The sequence below is a fragment of the Aythya ferina genome (genome assembly GCF_964211825.1).
Source record: "Aythya ferina genome assembly, chromosome: 3".
Classification (NCBI taxonomy): Eukaryota; Metazoa; Chordata; class Aves; order Anseriformes; family Anatidae; genus Aythya; species Aythya ferina.
In genome coordinates this window covers 2,784,233-2,807,891 of record NC_140298.1, presented here as the reverse complement: position 1 = coordinate 2,807,891, position 23,659 = coordinate 2,784,233, and the positions used below count along the sequence as shown (strand labels likewise).

Here is a 23,659-nt window from a genome sequence, read left to right as displayed (position 1 = left end):
CCAGGGATGGTGACTCCACCACTTCCCTGGGCAGCCCATTCCAATGCCTCACAACCCTCTCAGTAAAGAAGTTCTTCCTAACATCCAACCTAAAACACCCCTGGTGCAACTTTAGCCCATTCCCCCTTGTCCTGTCACCAGGCACGTGGCGGAATAGAATAACTGTACCTTGGATAATTGTTGTTCTGGTGTAAGTAGAAATACATTTTCAAAATAACTTGGGCAGAGTAAGAGACAGGAGCAATTGGGAAGAGAGAAAAAAACTGTTAAGGTAAATAAAGTAAAAAGATGGTGTCTGAAATGAGGATCAGAGTGGAGGGGCACTGGGTATTTTGACAGAGAAAAACAAGGGGTAAATGTCTGCATAAACATTTGACTTTGGCTGAACCAAGCTGGTCCAAGTTGGTTTCACAACTGGAAAATACAGTAAAGTAAGCCACAACTGCGAACTAATGTCTGCCTTACACAGAGAAAAAATATTACTTCTATTTTACTGCTAAATACACAGAAGTAAATTGTTTCTGCTTCTCCTGGCCCATAATGTACACTCACTCCATGTCCAAAATGAGATATCGCTGAATGCTGATTGCAGGGGATGCCTGGCGCGGGACTTCAGAAGCACGTGTGGGGGAGCGTGGAGATGAAGCTGTCTGATTTTTTCCCTTCTGCAGAAATTTCAGGACTCCATTCTGTTAGTAAGCCTGCACCGGCTCGCAGCTGCTTACCCCTGACTAAGGAAATACCTGAAAATGTGCTGCTTCATCCCAGTCTTTCTTTTCTTTCTCTGAAACAGTAGAATTCAGAAATCTGCACTACAAGGAAACAAACAAACAAACAACAGAGACTATAAATCAATTAAAAAGAAGTTGCAAAGTTCAACTGTATCTATTAAAAACTGCCCTTTAGGAATTGCTTACAGCTTGAAAATTCAATTGCAAAGTACTGGAAGGCATTTTTCTTCCCTGTCTGAAAGAGTAAATATTCCACAAATATGGATAATTAAAATTGTCCTTTACTTATGAAATGTATATGATTTGCCTATATTGAATACGCTTACCTGTGCGTCTGGCTTTTTGTATGGTTATATTTAGCTAGAGAAGAATAGATGAATAGGCCAATGAATAGGGGTGCTGTATTACCTGCCTGCAGCTCTGGGTTTAATCCTCTTCTCTAAGAGCTGGAGCTGAACAGCCCCTGCCCATCAGTGCATATCATCAGATATTCTCCAGACTTGCACAGTTTTCCTGTCCTTCTGTTTCAAATCTGGCTGAATGCTGTGTTTTACCTTGCTGTTGAGAAAATGACTTTCCTGGTTAAATTGCATATAATTACAATACAATTTGGTTTGAGTTCCCCATCTTTCAATTTCTCTCCTTTTTGTCTCATGTTGGACACAGGTGACCAGGAGATCTGAAGACCTGCCGTGATCCCTGTGTCACTGCTATTTTATGTACTCAAGTGATGTCTCCTCCAGCTTGCTTTTTCTCTAAGGTTGGTGATCTCTCAACTTCTCTGCTGAGGAGAAGTGTTTCTGAATAGTCTTTTGTGCGTTGCACCTAGTTCTGTTGTGTTCTTTTGGTGATGCAAACAGTCACTTCATAAAGTATACAAAACAATACTGACGGGTAGTTTCTGTTTGATTCATTATCTCAATATTCATGTTGTCACTTCTCTTTGCATTTTTTGATCCAGGCTCTTCAGCAGGCTGTATGCACAATAGTGGTTCAGATTTAACCATTTTTTTCAGATTTAGTTTGGGGTGTGTGTGTGTGTTATGCAGTATAATTTTTCTCTGTAACAGAGAATTGTTTTCAATCTATTGATGTATCTTCATTTTCTTTCCCTTTCATTTTGTATTTATCTTTTTCCTTCTTTCAGTCTTTTCTTTCTTCCAGACCCCAGTCACATGAAAATGTAATCAAAGCCTTTTTGGACATTTTAAGCTAGTAAATGCTGCAATGGTAATGACCATGAGCAGATCCATTAGTTCAGAGCAATTCAACTAAGCCAGCAGGATAAGTATAACATATATCGGTGAGGCCAGGGTTCAAGGCAAAGCATGAAGACGACAGTGCCATCAGCCCAATGTTCCAGACCCTGAGATACGAGGCTTCTTTCCATGGTTTGGAGAGCAGAGTATTGTTGAGAGAGCAAACGTCACACAAATGTCTCTCTCAAGCACTGAGACTGGAAATCAAGCACAGATGACAGTTTACACAGGACAAGTTTGCTCTTGCTTGCTAAGAGATGTTACTACTCAGTTAGAAATATGTTAATTTGTGTAGATTTAGAGATGCTTAATATTTAGTTGCTACTACTCTGGCATGACATTTAGTCTGCACCCAACCCCAAAGAAAAAGTTTTCATTAATGCAAGCGCACAATGATTTTCTTTTGGTTTTCTTCTTATTACTTTTTACCCTTGCTTGCTCCCTATTTCCCTGTGGGTTCCTGGCAGATCTAGTGGGAAGGAATGGTGTTTTAAATTCATAAAGAAAAACATCAAGTAATTTTCCTACAGCTCCTGTGACTCAAAAGCATTACTTTCTGTAGTCTTGAAAATACCTAATGCTACAGGTTTAACTTTCAGATAGGAGCATCTTAACAAGATGTCAAAATGAGGCACTTGGATGCTTCATCTGACCGTAATCCACATAATTGTCACTTTGCCTGCTTAAGTGCTCTTCTGTGCAGCCAAAAGAGATCTTTGGACAGCATGTTAACTCAGGTGAGCTGTTTTTCAATTAAATGACTCTACAAAATAAAATGTAGGGGTTTTAGGTACCAGTTGATTTTCGTTGTGCAATTCAAGTTGTGTCTTTGTTACTCGGTAAATTTTCCTGTGCAATAGAAAGCATAGCCTTATTCTGTACCCATGTTCCCTACCTCTTCTATTTTCTGTTGAACAAACAACACCAGAAAAAAAGAGAAATTTGTGTCACATCCTTTCAATGACTATATATATTGCTTCACCTTAAGTTCACTTTAACTTTGACATCACAACAGACTTTTTATTAGTAAAAAGTGTGTAACCCACGACAAACCTGTAGACTTAAAATCACAATGATATTGCTTCCCAAAAGTAAATTTGCAGTAGTATCATAGGATGCTTATGAAATCAATAATTTCCAATGCATTTGTTGCAGGCAGTTCACATTACAAGCTTGTGAAAAATAGCAGAAGAATGAAGTTTTAGAGTTGGGCTTCTCTTATATATTAGGTCAGAAGTCAAAAAAAAAAAAAAAAAAAAAAAGGACAAACCCCAAACTTTTCTGAATCTCTGTTGGGTTGACTTCTAAGCTTTGCCTTGACTTGTTTGAGACACCTCAGTGCATTGGCTGTATCAGGGAACATAAAAACAGATCATTTTCTTGCTTTCCTGCAAAAGGTCAGTGTTGCCTAGCAAAGAAACAAACAAACAAACAAAAAGTCACTGAATAAGAGAACATGTCCATAACAGCTTTCATATGTTTTGTAGTCTGGTGTTTTTATTTATTTATTTATTGAAGAGGTGAATTTTATTTCAGGCTTGTCTTCAGTTATGTGTTTATCTAAAGGCCTCAGACACTGTTTAGGACTTTCCCCCTAGATAATACTTCTGATTTTGCCTACACGTCACTCTTTCTGTATAAATGATCCAAGGTCCTGTCAGAGATGCCTGGCTCTCTCATTCTGAGACTCAGCCAGATACTGAGTTGCTCCACATCGCTTTTTGCTCACAGCAGAGCAAAAGAGGAAATCTTGCAAATACACCTTGGAAGTTTTGAAAGCATTCTTGGTAACAGACCAGAGTCATAGTTAAATCCATTTTTATTTATTTTTTGCAAGTGCAGGCATGCTCTTTGTGGCCTTCATACAAGATGAAAAAAATCCATTGCTTTGTACTTCTAGTTTTGCATCTCTGTGGGCAGTGTTCTCCCTGGGAACCTGCAGAGTAAAGTTAAAGCATGATCTTGATGATTTCAGCTGCAGTACAGAAATACCAGTGCTTCTGGTGACTACGCACATGACCGTCATGTACATTTACTGGCTTTCTTTAGACTTTGAAAAAGCCCAGAACTTTTTGGCCACTACATAAGAAATATGACCCAAACAGCTTAAGAAAAAGTAAGAAAAATCACTTTCTTTACAGGAGAGGATATTCCATCATATTCTCAGGAGTTAGTGATGTGGGAAAAATAGCTTGCTCCTGAAGACAATTGGTACTTGTGTACCAATCCACCCGCCTTCTGCCACATCAAGCAAACAGTGATGATGCAGGGTATATTGCAAGTACTTTGACTCCTCACCTCCTCACCCCTGTTTTCAAAATCATGTACACAGTTTAGGACAGAGAAATCGTTCCCAAGTGAGAAATTTGATAATGCGTGAGAGTGTATCACAGAGCTGTGCAGTGGAGGTCAGGCTTCAACAACCTCAGGCAGGTACAGCCTGACACAAAAACACATACGGGTGTTTCTGGGCTCTGGTACCAGGGCTGTGCTTTCTGGCTTCAGTGAGAGTTAGCTGCTTGATACTTGTGAAAATTTCCTTTTCCTCTATTTGAATCTTCACAGAATTAGCACCTTTAAGAAGTCTGACTCTCTGACACCTTTTTCTGGCAGGGTACTTTGGTTATTTTCTGTGAGCAGGAAGCAATGCCTGGTCTGTGCAAGCAGAAAAGTCAAAAGGAAAAGGGCCTCCATATGTCACAGTTGGCACAGTTCATCCCCGACCTTGTTGAAGCTCTTAATCATAGCATCTCCTGCACGAGAGGAAATGAATGAGTGACTTCTCTTTCTTCTTTCACTGACGTGCACCTCACCGAGAGCCTTCTAATGACTTTCCTGCAGCTACACAAATATACTTGATACCAGTGGCTGTGCTGTCATACTGCTTAGCAAAATCTGGATGTGTTCCCATGCCCTACACCTCGTTGCTAAATGCCATCTTCTTTCCCCACTCACGTACAGTAATTAAGTTATAGCTGTCCCTCAGAAACAGGGTAATGCTTACAGACCTTGAGGTAGGGGGAGATAATTGGATAATTTGTTAGGGTAGAGGCTAAATGAGAGCTGTTTTGTTAATAGTTATACCTTTCCAATCTTTCTTTTTATTTCAAGTCAGAGAGTATCTTCACTGTTGTCAATTTGAATCCATCAACTCTGCTGTCAGACAGCACTCTAGTTCCTTTTCTTATTTATTAAGTTCAACACCTTAAAAGCACAGGGAAAGAGACCAGACAGCACTGAGGGGCTCTTCAGGTGATTGCCACAATCTGCAATGAATGAACAAACAGTGCAGTTCATCTGTCACTGAAGTTAATAGGACGTGGATTTGGGGAGTTCAGAGGGAGTGTGACAAGACAGGATATGTGAGGACAAAGGCATTAAGGTAAGGTTGATGTAGGACCTGTTGACTTTACCTGGTTTAAATAAGGTTGCTTTCATATTGTATGCTCCCCTAAGTTCTGACTGTGCAGATGTGTACATAAGCCTGAAGTGAGGTTTCTGACCGATCTCGTTGATTTAGGTGGATAGATTTCTGTGAAGAAAGTCAAACATGTACAGTTTGGTAGGATCAGAGCCTTATTTAGGATTCATTTTGAAAAACAAGCAAGCAAGCAAACTGTCATTAAGTCATCTGATGCAATATTTCTAGCAAAATTTATCTGAGTATGAATAAAGTAAATATTTTGTTCACAACACCACCCAGGCTCAGATGTACAAATACAGCCATCTTGCTGAGTTACACTTTCAGGGGTGTAGACATAAACAGTAACAAATCAGCAAAGGGTTTGAAGCTCTTTACAAAGGCAGGAAAATATTATCTTCATTTAGAGATGGAAAGAACTTTAGATGAGGTGCCTGAGGTCACAAAATAACTATTAGATTTGAAATCTGAGCTTGCCATCAACCAAAACTGAAATGTAATTGCCTCTGTTCAATTGTAACTTGATTTTCATCTCCAGATTAATGTTTGGATTTAATGGGTAAAAAGGTCAACTCTTTTTAATGGAAACATTTTTAGGCAAATTTGCCTTCTTTATCTAGACCTGCTTTAATCACTTGCAGTCTAGAGCTCCACTAATTGTGACTAATTGTGCCACTGTGTTGTTAAAGTAACTTTTTTTTTAATAGAGGTTTTTGATGTTCATAGTTTATAGCTATGCTGCTGTTAATTAAAGTACTGCTAATGTTTGGACCAAAGCAACAGTGTGATAGTGGTCTCAAATACTTTTCTCTGCTAGGAAGTTTCTGAGATCTCTGGGGTGGTAATTCCAGGCTCTGGGGGCCTAGGCCAGAGGAACACGCAGTACTTGGTAATGCTGTGTAGTAGTTTGTAACGCTACTTCAAGTATCATTTTAAAGTTGTCACCTTTTGCTCCCTCACCACCTCTTACTTCCTTGGAGAACCATGTACTCATTTAGAACAATAGCACGCACGACATTGACTTGAAACCAAATGTGGGGCTGGAAGGCAAATAATTTCATCTGATTACATTAATATTTTATTGGAAGCAGTATGACAAATTGGAGACTGATTGCAAACAGCGGACAATCACTGACTATGGAGAATCCTGCCACTCCACTGGCACTTTAGATCCTTGAAGGATCCATTCTAAATCCGCAGGAAAATAGTTCAAACATTTTAATTTTGTAATTTAAATTGCATTGCTCACTCAACCAGCTATTTAGGTGATTGTAATTATGAAAACATTGTGATGTACTTAGTAAAGGCTTAGAAAAACTATGACAGTATATTTTATTAATAGACTTGTATGTTTTCCCTATCACATCCACTATTAGTAATTTATATCAAACCAGTGAGAGTATAACAATCTATCCCCAAATGCAAGAAAATGTTACCTTGTCTCAATCGTATTCTTCTGCCAAAATTGTGTGCAGTAGAGATTATTCATCACTTTTTCTTTATTGTACATTCGGCTGAAATTACTACCTTAACTGTGGCATCTTGATTTAATATATGCAAATGCATTTTGTAACAGAAACCTTCACTATTTATAGAATGACTTTGACTATTTTCTGAGATGCTGCAGTCATTTCTTATTAGCAAAGTAAAGCCTAATGCTCCAAGCATCTACCAGCAGCTGTTTCCTGATTTAGCAACTGAAAAAGTCTGGTGAATTGGGCTCCTACAAACACTTAAAACATTTGGAAGGGATTGTTTTGGGTCAGTGTTACACCTTTGAAATTTTCAGGTGAACTGCCAATTTTATTGAACTGTGAACAACAGTCAGAGCTTTTCTTTGACATAGCAATGGAATTGTGAATCAAGATTTGGATCAGAGGGAGAACTGTGTGTTACTGTGCTTTGGCAATTCAGTTTAATGTGTAAGTAAAATGAACCAGGGAACCAAAATACCAAACCCAGCATTCCTGCATAGATAGTCACTACTGTCAACCGGAGATTTTTCAGCTCTCTTAGACACTAGCACAGTGAGATGGCTTCTGCCAGGAATGGCAGTTTGTATGTGGCATCCCCAAGCTAGAGTAGTGCTTTAGCCTAGAGCTTATGCAGTATGACTGTCCTCTTTCTTCTGTCTTTTCCTTGAGATGTAAAAGAGATCAAAGAAGAATGCCTCAAGATTAAGTCAGAAACAGTGTGCCAAAAGGATGTCTGAGCAGACATTTGCAGTCCTAAAAATAAATTATTTTGACTTTCATAAGTGAAAATTTAAATAAATGTGCTGCTCTAGTCTGTATCTGGAATACTTAAAAAAATTCTTATTATAGTGAAATGGCACTTTCCAGTGCATTTCCACAGGCTCTACAAGGAGGGAATTTGTATGGTTTCACCTTGATGGCTGGTAAAAGTAAAAGGCTATTGTCATCGATGGAGTATGTATTTCCATGTGTTTATTCTTGCAAAGTAATGCTAGCACTTTTGTGCTTTCCTCAGTAGAATCACAAATTATTTTTAGTGTGTCATTTTGGTGAAATTCTTCATCTCCATTTCAACCCTCTGTTGTCTAAAACAGCAAGTTTTGGGTCTGCTGTGTATACCCCCTTAAGGAAGTTTCAAGACTGTTGGATTGTTTGCTATGTTCTCTCTGTCAGATCCTTAGGGAATATACTAACAAGCCAAACTTCCTACTTGGTTTAATTCTTGGACATTTCAAAAGAAATTCTGACTACATTTATATGAAAAATAAAAATTACCATTGAAAGTGGGTTAGATAACAACTTTACATAAAAGATGAAAAACCGGCTTTTCCTTTTAAAAAGCAAAGGTAAGATCAGACAGAGTTTCTTTACAATACAGGAATACATTATCAAAACACTAGCAGGAAATAAGTGGAAAAATCCTATGCTCACAAAGGGTGTAAAAATGTAAAGGGATAAAGAAGGAGGAGTAAAATTACTTTGGAGCAGAGTTTAAATTTGACTCATGTGCTGATGGGTCAAGAATCTAATCAGCTGTGAAGTAAATGCTTTACCGTTATACTTCTGTGAGTATGTCCTCCTCCGCAAATGTAACATCTGCTGCTTAATATGCATTTCTGAATTCACCTTATTGTGCCACTTTATTTTAATGGCTCTCTACGAACAACAAAAGAAAAGTAACAGAGACCAAACAGCGAAAGGACCAGCAGAGTAGCCAAGAATGATGAAAACCAGGTAGACTGTCACTCTTACAGTCTGTAGAAACCAATGCTATGTGTTGCAGAGTTTAGTAGTATGAAGCCCAAATCTAAATATTACCCATAGGAAATCTACAATCATCTTAATCATTTGCTTGAATTATGCATACGAGACTATGATATGTGCTAGCTCAACATAGACTATTGCTTAGGGACTAGTATAAATGTTAACTGTAGTATTAGGATGGATAAATTACACCCAGTAGTACAATTATATGCATCCCAGTTTGCCAGGTTCAGTCTTATCTTCAAGTGGTAGGCTTAAAGTTTATAGAGACTGTACATTGTAGTTACAGTTATCCGCACATATTCTTGAAGCCCATTTAATAACATCTGTACAACAAGTGTCATTGTAAAGCACATTCATTCTTTATTCTCTCATGAACTGCCCTGATTTCTTTTCTACATAAGTATCTGTTCTCATACAGTGAGAGACAAAAGCATGGCATCAGCACGCAGAGGCATGCATGAATGCACATGGGGAATATATTTCAGTAACTATTTCTCCTGACCACAAGGGCTCTGTGGGACAAACTATGATGAATGATCTTGCGAGAGGCACAACTTTAATCATGAGACACGTGGGATGTAGTTTAACTGCCTAGTGTGTCTAAGATGTCAAAGCAACTATCTCAGCTCTTGAACAGCAGTTTCACTAATGCAGGCACTGCCTAAATTTCGCAACATAACTGTGTTGCTGTACTTAGTATTTCTCATTTACCTGACATTAACACCTGGAAGAGTCCCACAGAGATCAAAGGCAATCAGGTACAAGACTGTACCCAGTGTTTTACAAGGTTCCCTATGTTCTTTATCATATGGTTGCCTTTGTAGTATGAATCATCCTTCCACTGAGTCAGGGGCAGAGAACTCTGGTAGATCCAGTGAATGAGCGTGGAGATACCGTAACATCCAAGCCATGGGATTTGTAAACAGTGGGGTCTAAGAAGAGGAATATTTGTTCTAGGAAGTATTCATTATAGCCACCAGTTGCAAGCTTAGGCAGGAGATGGGCTTTTAAATGATTGTAGATGAGCCAAGAATAATTTATCATTTACACGGGATCAGCAGGTTGACTGTTTCAATCCTTTTTGGGTTGCATTTGACCTCTGGTATTTGATTTTATGGCTTTTCGCTTTTATCATTTTTCCTACTCATAGATAAAAAACAACAACAACAACAACAACAACAACCTCTTATAGATTAAAACCTGCCCTGCATTAAAATATGTTTTCAGTTTTCTGTTGAAGTCATGTGAGTTTGGCAGTGTCGAAAAAACAAAACAAAACCAATAAAAACATTTCAGGGTGAAATTGGATTGGACTGCCTGCTGTTCTCCCTGGACTAGCTCTTAGCTGTGGGTTGCTCTCAAAAGCAATGGCTAATCAAGCTCTGAGATGAGGAACCTGCACAGGAGACCAGAGGGAACTGTTTTCATGGAAAGTCAGTTTAATATCCTGTCAGTTTTGTTTATTATTTTAATGGAGTAGAACTTACTCTGTAGCCATAAACTTCACATTATATTTGCAATTTTAATATTATTTGAAGGCAATGCTCCAAAAACTTGCCATTTGGGAAGCTTCTGTGAGCTGTTCCAGCTGCCCCTTGGCAGAACACAGGAAAACTGCTGTTACCTACCCGTGCCCCCACTTCCAGCAGGGTCCTCAGCCGTGCTCTTCTGTTTTAAACCATCTTCCCTGTGAAGCAGGGCAGCATATCTAAACAATGAATCCAAATGCTGGGAGGTAGAGACATGCCTTTAAACATTCCTCAGTGTCCCCTTGTACTTACCCTGAGAAAATGTAAAGTTACTGTGTTAAGTTTCAGCTGTTGTTTTAACAAAGTTGAAGCTCGGGCACATCTTGGAGCTCTTTCCTACGCCAGTAATTCCATGTCATTTAAAAGGAGTTGTCTCAAAAGCTGGGTCATTCTCGAGGTCTGCAGCTGTACAGGTGGGAAAGCCCGTCTGCACTAAGAGAATGTGCATACAAGGCAAAAATGAAGTGAAATAAGGATTCTTACTGTGATGACGGTCATTAGTTCTGTCACAAGTGATGTGGCACTTCTTGTGCACTTCATCTTTGTGTGTGTGTGTGTATATGTCTTCAGTCAGGAAATAGAGCTCATAGTATATGATTTATGTGGCTGTTTACACTGTGAAACAGCAGTAGCAGTGCATAATTTACAAGCCGTCTATAGATAGAAATGTCTTCGTATGAATTAGTGGTCAAATAAGTAGGATTTGCTCAAATCAGATCATGAAGAATTATCAAAGAAAAACAAAGAGGCCAAAGGAATCCATTAAACTCCCCGTTGCAAGCAGTTCCCCCTACTCTAGTATTTATGATTTCAGTGCTGCGTTGTTGGTAACCTATCACATTAAAAGCCGTAATACTTTTTGTGAAATCCATGGTCTTATTGCTGGGAAACTAATCTGCACTACCAGGCACATAGATGTCTGGACTTACTTGACAACATTTCTCTTGGCACAAGAAGGACTTTGCATTTTTGCTGGGGGGATGGGGAAGAGTAGGCAATGCTGGGAGTGCAACTTAATTTCAACACTGTTTCTTTTCCTGCAGGGTTGATAAAAATCGTTAGTTATGGTATGTTAATGCAACATGATTGCATTATAGCATCCTGTACTGCTCTTTCTATCTTATTTATTAAGCCGCACCAAATTGGATAATGCAAAAACATTTCAGCACAGTGCAAATCTTATCATGTTACCTAGTGCTGTGAGCTACACTGGAATCTGTGCCTGCTGAAGCACCACACACTCAATATAAAGAGCCTTGGCTGTATTTGGTCCTGCTTACGTGCTTGCAGAACCCCTCATCGCCCCTTTCTGCTGCTGCCCGGGGTGTCAGGGCACAGAGGCTGCCTGCGTCACCTCAGCAGCCACCTTGCCCTCTCCTTCCTCCTGCCAGGAGGGTCTCCTCGCTTGCTGGCTCTGCCCCTGGAGGCTGCTGGCTTCCCCGTCAGCCTTCCTGGGCTCACAGTCGGCGTTGCCTGTCGGCGCCGGGCGGCCTCGCCTGCAGCCATGGGTTTGGCCCCACAGCAATGGGGGAAGCGAGGCTGAAGGGCTGCGAGGTGAACTGGCTGGGAGCAGGAGGAGAGAGAGGGGCTTCTGGCTTTGCCCATCCCAAACAGCTTATGGAAGGTCACTGCAAAACTCAGTTGACATAAAGCTGAGCAGTTCCCTGGGGAAAGATGTGGGAGATGCAGTGACAACAGTGGGTCTTTGACATGCAGCTGAAAAGGTCACGTTAGTAAGCTGCTGAGGACAGCGGGCAGAAACCGCCACCACCCTTCAAAGCTTACTTGTGAGAATATTTAAAAAAACTAAATCAACCCTGTGTTTTTTCCTGCATGCAAGAAGCATCAGATCTTCTCATAGCACATCCCACAAAAGCTGTTTCCTTCCCATGAGAGTACACAGGGTCCTCAGACAACCATTGAAGTCGAGTTCCCTTGGCACTGAGGGGCACAGAACCCGCCAGAACCCTCTGGAATCGCGAAGAACCATCTGGACCTTCCTGCACCCAGCTGGAACCTTCTGGAACTTTCTGGAACCGGACGGAACCCCTCCTTATGGAGCCCTGCAGCCGTGGCCCAGCCACCTGCATGGGGCGCAGGCCCGAGGCGAGCTGCTGGGGGTGGCGCAGCGCGAGGGCACTGCTTGTGCCCACCCTGTCCCCACAGCGACACGATGTCGCCTTCCTCTCCCCAGCAGAGCCGCCCAGCAGCAGGTACGTATTTTTTTCCTCCGCCTTGCTCTGTTTTCATCAGAAGCCAAGGACTTCCCATTAACCCCAACGAAAACTGCAACCGGGTGCCGTGACAGGACGCGTTAGAAATTCAGTTTATTTTTCCCCTCCAGCTCTCCTCAAATACACATAAGGTTTATAGATAATATTTTTCCATTAGCCTAAAGAATCTTTTTTAGGAACAAGTGGCTCTCCTGTGGCTCTTTCTCAGTGTCATGTCTAGCTGAAATGTGTGCTGAGCAGACCAGGGGTGTTCTCTAACCCACTTGTGTAGGTTTAAATGTATATATTATGCAGGGCAATTGTGGATCACACTCAGTGGAGTAACTTCAGATGTAATTGAAAGCAGGACTTGTTCCCGCTACTTTATAAATAGCAGCAATAACTCCTAGCCTTTCACACAGTGTTTGAGCTTTTAATATTCTGCTGCACCATTCTATGGCCAGCACTGAGGAGCAAAATCCTTTCAGATCTCTTGTAGCTTGGCAGAAAGCTGTAAGAGGTAAATCAGAGATAAAGAGGAGTAATTAACTCTTTCATACGTCACTTTCAGCCAGGAGAGTTTAAGTCTTGCTTTTGATCTTTCAAATTGACCACGAACCTTGCATTCCTTGTATGTTGTATATTATAATTATATGCAATTATGTTTAATAATATACATGTAAGTAGATCTTGTACTACAGACGCACACACAAAAAAAAAACAAACAAACATGGAAAGGGTTTTGGAGGAGATATAAGCAAGTAAATGTGAAGCATATGAGAAATCTAATTCATAAAATACAATTTCAAAATACAAACATCAGCTGCCAGAGCATCCTCATAAATCACATCAGTTGTATGCAGTAGAGAAGCAGAACACTTTGAACCACAAATAACTAATGTCTTCTGTTTCAAATATTTATTCTGATCTAGGGTTTTAGGTGTGAGAACTAGTTTACCCCAGGAAGAGAGCGTGTACAGGTTGGAAACTGGACACGCACCACAGGAATTAGTAGCCCTGTTGCCTGCACAGGATCCATCCAACACACACTCAGTTAACTCAGTGTCACACAGGTAGCAAAGAAGCAACATTTCATGCAGCTGTAGGAAGCAGCAAAGATTTCTGCAATCCTCACAAGAGAGAAAAAAAAAAAAAATGTATAGGCAGGAGAGATGAGGAGAATTTACAGTTATTTACAACTTACTCTCATCCTTTTTCCCTTCATCCCTAACCCCCACTGAGCCACTGAGCCAGCCAGGCTTCATGTGCACCATCTTGACATCTCCATGGTTAAAAGCGGGTTTGTGGTTCTGTTGGTGGTGGCACAGCTCCCAGCCATATCAGGCATAGTCACTGGGGGAACTCACATGCTGTCACCATTTTATCTGCTCTCTCACTCTGCCCCAAATCCTGCAGACTCTCTTAGAATCATTTTAGGCCTTTAAATGTTAGCCACCATTCAAGAAATACGCTCCTAATGTCAGTGATCAAGTAGTGCCTTAGCAGCTGAAAGAGTCCTGGCCATAGCAACTGCAATGCAGAACAATCAGCTGTGTCGCAGACGTACAACATGTCACACATCTGCCACTGCATATCAGCCTCGATCACACCTTCAAAACAGCTCTTTTGATCTATCCTAATGCACAAATTATGGTTGTTATCAGATCTTATTACTATTATCTTGTGGAAGATTGAAATGTTTTGCTCTTTGACATGAAATACCTAGTAATTTCCCTTTGTGAAACACAAAGAAATTGTGTAGAATGACATTTTTTTTTTTTAACAGCTTAATACTCCCTCAAGAATATTTAATACTCTTTACTCTTATAATTAAATGTATGTATTTGCAGGGCAAACTATATGGAGGAGGTTTCATCTAAAGCCATCGTGGCACCAGGGAACAGTGAGCAATGTGACAAAGTGGGACAGACAATACTGCTTTGTGTTTTTCAGCTAAGCACAGATCAACAGGATGGCTTTGGTACTTTCAGTTGGGAGCGTAAGGGCTGTGCTGCATGGCAAACAAGGTGTTAGAAGTAATCCTGCTCAGGTAGTAGCGAAGGTGTTATGAGAAATATGGCAGCGTGTCCTGGCTGGTGGCAGCAGCGCCCTGTCACTCCCTGGAGGATGGAGAAGCCTGTAGTGAATGATGTGCTGCTACACTAGCAAAATGTTTCTTCTGCAGTCTGTTAAGACAAAACAAATACTAATCCCTTGGTTGTTTCAAGCCTCTGGTCTGTCAAATGAATAGAAGCCCGAAAAATTGTTTTTGAAGACCAAAAAATCTGCAATGTGGAGCTGCAGCTCAGTGAGCAGGGGGAAACTTTTATATGGCTCAAAAGAGGGACTTTTACCCCTGCATGAGTCTGTCAAGGATTTCCCAGAAAAAAAAAAAAAAAAAAAGAAAAAAAAAAAGGCCTTGGAGGAGGCTGCTTGCTCATCCCTTCCTTACGCGTGGAGACAAATGCTCTGGAAGTGGTGTGTTTGCTTGGACCCCCCAGCGGCTGCAGGCAGGACGCAGTCTCATAATGGTGTGCAGAAGGCTCTGCATCTGAGGGGAGAAAGTTCATACAAGGGCAGGGAGCGGAAGGAAAACTATTGGAGTGCTGGAAACAGTGCAACATACCAGTCGTTGAGTTTTTTGTCTAGGCAACTGTTTCTAGAGAGTCTCTGAATATAAACTACGGCTTCCAAAATTAATAGACTTCTCAATCCCTTTACTTTATTAACATTCTTGGCGGTTCCCCAGAAGTTGAAGTAAGTTTGGTGAATTGCATCGTGCTTATTAACTGGAGAGAATACCTCCTAAGCATTTTTATTGCCCTTTTAATGTCTGAACCTGAGAATATTATGGCTGTAAAATGAATTACAATGATGTGCTAAACAGGAATAATCTCAGTCATTTTATTAAGCACTTTCTGAATGAAATGGAGATTGCTGGTGTGGTATTTTCTGTTAATATACTCCCTGTGCCTCCGCAGAATGCATGTGCAGCTCCTCGAGAAATGATGATACAAACCATATGGTATAGGCTAGGGTGCCAGAGTGAATTTTGAACCTCTTGGTGATAATACAGATATGTTACAGCAGCGTCTCCTAAAACACCAAGGAAAGTCTTCCATAATATTTATTTGACATTATTTCTCATGTTGAAATGATCTGTCAGTACCTCTGGTGATTCAGTTATTGTTGCCAAGAACAGTGGTCTCACTTTGCAATCTTTTTTCCCTGTCAACATATCTTTTCTTCCACGTCTACATATTCCTTCACATGGCTCCCGAAGAAAAGGCTGTTTCATTTGAGGTAAAGGTTGATGCTTTGGTTAAGCTCATGTAGTTTTCCTTCTATATATTTTTCTCTTTAATTAACTGTAGGAGAATCACTTCCAGCAGAGTTATTTTATGTGCAGAAATGTTAATACCTAAACATGGGGAAAAACAATTGTTCTCTTTGAAGTTCTGTTGAGGCTTTTGAGTTTTACTTTTCATAGGATACCAAGAAGACCTGTTTTTAGGATGGTTCTACAGAATCTATTAATTTTATTATTCAATAGCTGAATGACAAGTTCTTTGGGGGAAGACTCATATTTTGTTATGTGGTTATGCAATACCCCAAGTGCATGAACAAGGATCTGGGATGTCTTTTCAATAAAAATGCCTTGTGTTCTTCACCTGTAACACATTTTGGCCAGATGGGAAGGGCGGAAGGTAGATGGCAGTCAGCAATTCACGCACAGAGGCTCCTTGAATGCAAACAGTTAAATACAGGGACACCAAGAGTTAGGGAGTCAAACAAACTTCAGGAAACAATGGCTAGATGAGACCTGAGGAGCAGATATTTGCCAAGTCTGGGTCACAAGACACAACCACAAGGTGTTGGGGGCACGGAGTGGAGCAGATGCAGCAACAGGTCCTGATCTGAGAACAGGCTATGGGGAAGCACTGTTTCCTGTGCCATGGCAAAGGAAGTACATTTGATGGCAGCTTTGCTGCATGGTTTATCCATGTAATACTCTGCATTTGATGGCAACCTGAAAATAAATAAACTGGCTCAGGGGCAATGTTTATTGATTCCCTTTAATGTAACTTGGTACTGCGCAACGTTAAGGACATCTCTGACAAATGTACTTAAAACTTAATGCAAAGTCTTGCATTAGCACTGAATTCTCAAATACAGTGCTTAGTACTGCTTCCCCTCATTTTTTCTTACAGGCATTTGACTATCACTATCTGTTTTCTCCTCAGTTTTGAAATCTGATTGTTACTACAGGGATAAACGAACGTCTTTCATTACAGGCCAGCGTATTACAGGCTGACATCAGGATAATTAACACAGCACAATGCATTATGTACATTTTTTTTCTGTTACCTTGGAGTCTGTGAAAAGCTAGTTTTCTTCCTAGAAGCAAAAGATTGCTTTTCACAGTTTTGTAAACAGTATTCAATCAGTTATAATTGTACATAAAATCAAAGTGTTAATCACAGAATCAATGCTTTAGAAACAAAAGGCATCTAAAACCCACTGAGCCTGAAAGATCTGAAATAGAAGTAAAATACACTTTTACATATTCACGAGGTATTACAGAAATGAGTATCAGAGTGATGAAAAGTATATTTGAGTGTAAAATGCTCGTGTTCATTAATCTCTTTTCAAAAATTCACAGGGCAGAGCATCAGCGTATCACCTTCCTGAGAGCACCATTAAAGGCAGAAGATGTTCTCCAAGGCCGTCCACAGTTGCTGTTCACGAGTGCAAGACAGGCGCTGCTCAGGTAGGATTCATCAAACACTCCTGTTTAGAGCTCTGCAAGATCCATGATACCTAGGAAAAAATGATAGTTTCTCTCTCCCTTTCTCTCTCTCTCTGAGGGATATATGTTCTATTTGTTGATTTAAAAAGTCCCACCAGTCTGTCCACACTATGAAGAGCTGCACTTTGCTATAGGCATTTGGACCATCTTTAGAGTTTCAGGATTGGAAGGGAGTCTGGGCCAAAAAAAAATAAAATATAAAGAGGAAGAGGAAGGGGAAGAGGAAGGGGAAGGGGAAGGCAAGAGAAGAGAAGAGAAGAGAAGAGAAGAGAAGAGAAGAGAAGAGAAGAGAAGAGAAGAGAAGAGAAGAGAAGAGAAGAGAAGAGAAGAGAAGAGAAGAGAAGAGAAGAGAAGAGAAGAGAAGAGAAAAAAGAAAAGAAAAGAAAAGAAAAGAAAAGAAAAGAAAAGAAAAGAAAAGAAAAGAAAAGAAAAGAAAAGAAAAGAAAAGAAAAGAAAAGAAAAGAAAAGAAAAGAAAAGAAAAGAAAAGAGGAATAATAATAAAAAAAGAGGCAATTCCCAGCAATCTGCTGAAATTTATTAGAGTTCTTGTGATAACAAGGCCGTCAGCTGCTGCTCTGGGTGCCATGGAAACAGGCATTGCTGCAAACAGGGGAGGCTACTTTCAACTCATTCCTATTTCAGAAAAAAAAATAAAAAGAAAATAGGCTTTTGTGGGATGATTCATTTAAAGGACTTTGCCCCCATCTTTTGATAGTGCACGTGGCTGTCATCATGGCAGAGGGATTGAGAGGTGCCACAGGACCGATAGGTGCCTGCAAGAGGGAGAAGTCTGGCAGTGCTCTTTGGGGAAATTTTTGAGCTCCTGGGCTCTTAATTTTTGAGAGAGTTAAGTATCAAGCAGAAGAGGGCATTTTTAAATTAAGTGCTAATCTTGTTAGAGAATGCTCTTGTGGTTAAAGCATTGCACTGGAGTTCAGGAAATCTGATTTAAATGCCTCATTTGGCAGAGAGTTTTTTATGCCCATGCTGCTCAGCCTAGCTTTTCTGCCAGTCCCGCTTCCCCAGGCTCCTGGTGCCACGGGCATGTCTGCAGCTCACGGGTACATTGCTCCCATGCCAACGACCCATACCATGCAGAGGTTATTGCTTTGAGCCTTCAGACTTTCTTTGTAGCCACTCCTCTGGGGTTCCTTAACAGAGTTTTTAAAAAGGGATATTTAAAATATGTTTCAAAGTGATATAGAAAAAAAAAAGTGATATGGAAATAGGGAATGACACCTCTAAAAAGCTCTACAAAGGTTTCAGACTCATGAAAGAAAAATGTAATAGCTATCCAATGGCATCATTATTGCTAATTGTAAATAAATGGGCAAACATGAAATCAAACACACTTAGAAAGAGGTTTAGCACCTATTCGTGCTTCTCTACTAGTGGCAGACATTTGTGTATTCTTTTCCCATTCACACTGTATGAAAAAACTGAGGAGGTTAATGCATCTTGTGGCATGTTTGGTCCTATTTCATAGGCTAATTTACAAAGCTGGCACATAGAGAACTCTACCTATTAGTGGTAGGTAATAATGCAGGCTTTATGAGTGCTTTATGCATCCTTCACCTTCTCCATTGAAATTTTCGGCTGTAAGGAACCTTCTTAAATGATATGATAGTTTATGCAGCCCAGCTACTACAGAGTAAAAGACAAGGGAGACTTCTATTCTCTAAGTCTGCCTTAGCAATTTCTCCATGATGGCAACTTCAGCTACACTTTGGGCTTCCTAAAGTTACATATCTTAGCCCAAAACAGCCAATGCCTAATGATCTTCTCTAGGAGATGAGAAGGCAGGAATGTGTTTCAGTAAGCTCTAATTAGTTGCACTCCTGTGGAACCAATCATTTTAACAATGGTAAGATGTAACAACCCTGAGCATGGGATCGGTAGTGCACCAGAATGTCTCAGTGGAAGCTGTTTGCTCTGTTTATTTATTTATTTGTTTGTTTGCTTGCTTATAAATGGCTCAAACACAGTAAGAAACGTCCAGAGAATTAATTCTTCTGAGTCACAGTTGTTTGTGCTCTAGCTCATTTCTTAGCTGATGTAGCTGTGCTTATCCAGAAGACCAGTTGTGGTCTCACTGCTACCATCCAGCTTGTCAAAACTACTCTTTTAGGACCTACTCTCCTCACCAAAGGTATCTTTCACTCACACCGTGAGGAGGGAAAGAGAGAGAAAAACATTGACATCACCATGAACTCAAGCATTTGTTTCTGTATTCAGATTCCCCAGATTTTAGTTCTTTTTACCTGTTTCAGTGATAGTCCCTCTTCTTAATGAAGCACCAGAACAAACACGTTTTCACTTAAAAAATAATTTATGGGAATCAGCATAATGATTTTATCATTTAAAGCATGGGTAAGCGCGTTGTGCAGCAACAGTGTTCAAAGAGCAGTTGTTAGTATCGTTGTCATAGAAATCCTGTGATAACTGCAATAAATGTACAAGAATCCATGAAACAGAGTTTAAGTGGTGAGCTTTATACCTCAAATATAAGAGCTGGAGATTTCCATTTAATGTTCCTTCAGCTCTCTTTGCTGGGTGGAAGGAGGGGCTTTTCTTCAAAATTCGGAGGATAAAATTGGAGAGATTAATGTGATATTTTGATAAGATATTACATGGCTGTGGTCAGCTTAAAATATTTTGGAGGTGCAATATAAATGCAATATAATAATAATAATAAATATATATATATATAATCACAGATTTATATAAGATCTCTGAAAAGTTCTAGATTGCTCTCTGAACTGCACATGTATTGTTTGTTATTCAATAATACAGTAATTTGTTTTGCTTAAGACCAATGTTTCTCCAGTTTCTTTACATCCAACCCATATTGTTTCTGTGCTCATATGAAGATGAAGCCATGGAGACAGATAGTCTGGAGCAACTTGCACTCCATACTTTCTCCATTTATTTCTATTTGCTCTGATTTTCAAGGTATATTGGTATATTGTTTATTGGAAAATAATGTAAATAAATTGTCACAAAGAACTGTATTATAAACCTTGCAGAAAACCTAAACAACATTGGCAGATAATAGAAAAAATATTTTATAAACTTTTACATGTCTGTCAAGATGCACTGGAGAGTCTTCAACTGATCAGCAGCTTTCTGGCCCAGCAGAAATGAATTATCCAGAAAAAACTTGAAAGCAAGCATTAGGACTAATGTGGAAATCCTTACCTTCCCTAGAATATGGAGAAAGTTTCTGGAGCACACTGGTATTTATTTACAAATAGCTGCCAAGTTTGGTTGCTTAATTACATATTAGCCCAGCCAAGCCTAGGTGATTGTAGGCATAAAGATGTGGTTTAATATGCTGCAATGGAAAACTAACTTGGCCTTCCTTGCTTTTCTCTCAAATGTGATGCTTCCTTAGCCAAACAAATAAGGTAGGAAGCAAATGCCTTACTTTGCTTAAACGTGTATTTGGTACCAACATTGTAACTATCACTTGGATTTAATCTACCATATTAGTGAATATAAAACAAATAAACTCCTGGGTTTGTGGTTAGGAGATGTATTTTATTGCAAGGAGTCCAAGGGAATTGTATTTTCTTTGCTCTTCCTTGTTTCTATATATTTACTAGCAGAGGCTGATGTCATGGTAATTGGATGGCCAGGAGGGAGGAGCACTATCATAGTCCTCAGCTTATTTCCATGGGAAGTAAGAATGCCCCTATAATGGTTTGGCACTGAAAGCTCCTTTTCCCTCTATTTCTTCGTGAGGGGATTGCAAGTAGGTGTGCCAGAATGACAGCAGCAGGGGAAAATGATACAGGCTTTTCCTGCTGTATATTACAATACTATCATCTGAGAGATGCAGTCAGGTTCTGCTTTGGGAATTTACGCTGCCACAGGAAGTATTTGCTAGATCTGTTTCAATTTACACCTTGTGTCAGGAGCCGCATTACTCTGCTATGGTCTTTATGACAGAGTACAAGAAAAACTAACTTCAGCACATGCACTCAAGGCAATGTCTTGCAAAAAAAGGAAGACCAGAAGCAGCTGCAGAACAGCCCTTAGCTGAATAGTGCAAATTAACGGCATTTGGGTTAGTGCAGCTCCCCTGTATCAACAGGCTTTCTTACAAAATGCTGCATGACTGCATAAGACATTTTAGGAGACATAAGAGCAAAACCTGGGATGTCTGCGTATCCACATGGCCATAAATGCAACCATGCCAGATGAGGTTTTTTGTTTTTGTTTTGCTTTTTTTGTTTGTTTGTTTGTTTTTAATTAATGAATAGTTGTTGAATAGTTCTATGACATACTGGATCTCCATTCAATTGTTTCATTTTATTTCTGCAAACCCAAGTGCGCAGTTCCACAAAGAAGTAAAAAACCTGCATTTCTTATTTGAAATATTTTTCACCTAACTCACATCACAGCATGTCAGCCTTCCAATAATCTCGTTAAAGTCTGACATAACTTCTCCAGGTAGCATGTCAGCATTACTTCTGAAAATTTTAGCCACGTTAAATGACCTGGTGACCCAGTAGAATCGCCTCATTATATTTTTAGTTGAAACTTACAGTTCCTCAGTTACAAACTGGTATAAAAAATCCATTCAAATAAATATAAGTTTTCAGGAACAGCATCATTAGCAAGATTCAGAAAATCTGTATCAAGGGAATTTTTCCTTGATTGCCTTTTTCTTCAGTTACAACTGCCTACATAATGGAGCAATGAAAATCTTTGAAAAGACTTTTTTAAAGACTGTTTTAATCTTTTTTTTTTTTTTTTTCCACACTAATACATACATATCACTTCATAGAATACAATCAACAATCGTAAAAAAATTAAAAAATGAGTTTTTGTCAACCCTGCTGAAATAAATAGTTGAGGGATAGGTTTTACAAAAAATATATATATTTTTTTGAATTTACTTTTGGTATCTAACAATTACTTTTTAATTTTTTAAAAAAATATATTAATCTCATTTACTCCTTTGACTGGGATTAATTGAAATAATCTGTGTCTGTAATCATTTCCTCTCCTACTTTAATTGTCCAGATATCTGGATGGCTATAACTATCATAAAGTTCTCTGAACTTCTTTGTTTTTCATGTCACATAATAAGAGTATGCACACCGATAACAATTCCTGCAATTGACTGAAAACTTGTAAATGCCCCAGAGGTAATTTCATGATGACATCTGATAACATAACATTGATCAAATGTCAACTAAAATTAATCTTTCACTGAAGAACCTTCCACGCAAAAATAGTTTCTTCTACAACCTCCTTTCCACCACTAAAAGTTAGGAATGCAGGAAACCTCAGGTAATACAGGAGTACCCAGAATGAGTAGGGAACCAAAGGACGTGAGTGCTTTTAACAAAGAGAAGCTTTGTTAAAAGAAAAGAAATCCCTTCTTAAAGAGTCATTTAGCGAGAGATGAGATGGATGTGGTTGTTGAACTGAGCAAGAGTTACTTCTAAAACACATACCATGAATTACTTTCTCATCTATCCACACACCTGCGGAAAAAGTGCAGTGAAATTTGTATTGTTGTTGTTTCTGTCTTTGGTTTCTTTAGGACTGGGCCAAATCCTAAGAAAAAATTCTGAAAGGAAAATGTTGATCCTTGAGAGCTCTTCAACATTTAACAAATTCTTGAAATTGTTCTGTTGCACTCGACCTCTAGATTAAGGCATGCATCCAAGGAAAGAGGGCTTGGGATGCAGCCAGCCACGTGTGCCGTGCAGTGGAGCTTGCCTGACCGGCGGCCGGCACCATCCTGCCCATGCTGATGGCCAGGCCTGCAGCAGCCTGGAGGGAATGGGGGCTTCATTCCCCACTCCCCCAGGTGTTGTGTTTTTTTTTCTCTGCCGAGTGGTTAATATTAAATGCGTAACTAGGCTCTGCATCTAACAATTACTTGAAAATAAAATTGCAATTAAAAGGTGGGGGGCATGAGAAACCTTTGACATGTTCTCATTCTTTACTGCTGGGAGACAATTAACAAAATGGAACGAGAGCTGTGGGAAGCCAACTAGCTGTCTTTCAAAATGGCAATCATCGTCACACTTTGCAGATGCTGTTCTTTTCTTCAGTTGGGATGTTTCATCTATTTCAATTAATGGTCTCCATTGAGCTGCAGAAATACTTGCTTGTTTCTTTGTTTTTCTATTTCTGCTGTATTTTAGTTTCAGATATCTGTCTCGTCATTAACATTTCTTACCACAATATGTCTTCTGTGACAAAGAAGGTCATTTCTTACCAGTTTACATGGATAGCATGTATCATCTATCTTTCTAGGACAGTGTGAGCTCCTCAGCAATACCTGTCTGTCTTGCCACTGCTCGTTTTGCCATCTGTCTTGTTCCCATGGGTAACGTCTAATTAACACCTATGGTAATTAATAGTGCTGTGGGGTCTTTTCAGTTATCTATTATTGGTTTCAGTAGAGATTAATCAGCACATTGAATACTA

At 39.7% G+C, this 23,659-nt stretch overlaps 1 long non-coding RNA gene across 1 annotated transcript in view; it reads left to right on the top strand.

The window, feature by feature from the left end:
• The window catches only part of LOC311434427, a 452,952-nt gene that overhangs the window by 325,954 nt on the left and 103,339 nt on the right, over positions 1–23,659 (top strand). Inside the window, exons 10-11 of the long non-coding RNA XR_014691476.1 lie at positions 1,398–1,491; positions 17,059–17,166. This is a non-coding gene — a long non-coding RNA (uncharacterized lncRNA). The remainder of the gene's footprint in view (positions 1–1,397; positions 1,492–17,058; positions 17,167–23,659) is intronic.